The sequence below is a fragment of the Pygoscelis adeliae genome, unplaced genomic scaffold (genome assembly GCF_000699105.1).
Source record: "Pygoscelis adeliae isolate BGI_AS28 unplaced genomic scaffold, ASM69910v1 Scaffold60, whole genome shotgun sequence".
Classification (NCBI taxonomy): Eukaryota; Metazoa; Chordata; class Aves; order Sphenisciformes; family Spheniscidae; genus Pygoscelis; species Pygoscelis adeliae.
The window spans coordinates 1,309,780-1,310,974 of NW_008823954.1; the positions used below are offsets into that span (position 1 = coordinate 1,309,780).

The 1,195-nt window shown below is 40.8% G+C and overlaps 1 protein-coding gene across 1 annotated transcript in view; it reads left to right on the forward strand.

Annotated features, from left to right (window-relative positions):
* The window catches only part of ZC3H7B (zinc finger CCCH-type containing 7B), a 50,845-nt gene continuing 49,650 nt past the window's right edge, over positions 1-1,195 (forward strand). The window contains 1 exon segment of the mRNA XM_009321906.1: positions 1-356. The gene's annotated coding sequence lies outside the window, so the exon portion shown is untranslated.

A 1,195-nucleotide genomic window follows, 5' to 3' on the forward strand; every position in this document is an offset into this window, starting at 1 on the left:
AGTTCACCTTAAAGAATCTCAAAACCAACCACAAGGGAAAGATCTGTGAATTTTTGTAATGGAAAGCGGTAGCCTCTAGGGCCCAGAGGATATGCAGGGAGGCATTTTCTCTTGCTGGTGCAGCTGAGAGCGAGCGAGCGAGCGAGACCTGGAAATGAAAGTAAAGAGATCAGGAGGCACATGGAGGGAGCTGCAGGGGCAGCCGATCCAGAAGCAGAATGCTGCCTTCTATAATTAAATAGCACTTACTATTATTATTACTTCTAGTAATAATACATTAATAATATCTCTAGTAATACAATACCATTTATCAAGGAAAGTTTATACATAGTGTGGGGGGAAAAACCCAAGGAGAGGTGAGTCCTTTATTATTATTTTGGGGGGATTATTTTTGTCTTAAACCAATTCTGTATGTGTGTGTGTTTGTGTATGTAGAAAGGGGTGGACTTGAGAAAAAAGAAAATCTGGATGTTGCTTCATTAGAAAGTAAAGGTTTCAGATAGTAACTGCATGGATTAAATGTTGTGTAATTGCAAATTAAAAAAAAAAAAAAGTGAAAAATAATATGGGCGAGATTTTGAAGCTAACCCCCTCTTCCGCCAAAAATGTGGGGTTTGCAAAAAAATAATTGTCAGAGATCCTAATCCCACCCCCTGGAAAAAATGTGGTAGTAGTCTAAAAGTAGATAGCTAGGAGAAAAGCCCCTGGGTTTATATGAAAAACTTAGTATTAATTGCGTTTGTGTCTGCTTGTGGTTTGTAGGTTTGAGAGCTGTGTTCAGATCCGTATTTAGGCTGCAGTTTCCCCCTCTTGTTTGGTATAAACCCCATGAAGCAGCAGAGAAGCCCTTGTGGAATAGCTTTTCAGATGCACCTTCTGTAGGGGCTTGTAAAGTTTATCAAATAAGAAGGTTGTGGGATTTTTTTATTCCTTTTCTTCTTTTTTTTTGTTCCAAATTCTTTAATGCTTTAGACAGTTTCCGGGTGGCAGGGGAGGTTATATATATATATATTTTTTTTTAAAGTCGCCTCCCAGACTCCTGGAGATGTGTGATTTTTATTTAAGCGGATGGGGGGTAGGGAAGAAGGAAGAGTATGTTTTGATTTGTTTTCCTTTTCCCGGGGAAGCCTGGATATCTCCTGCCGCGGGAAACCCTTCCCAGCAGGACCGGGGTGGGGGGGATGCCGGGGTGCCG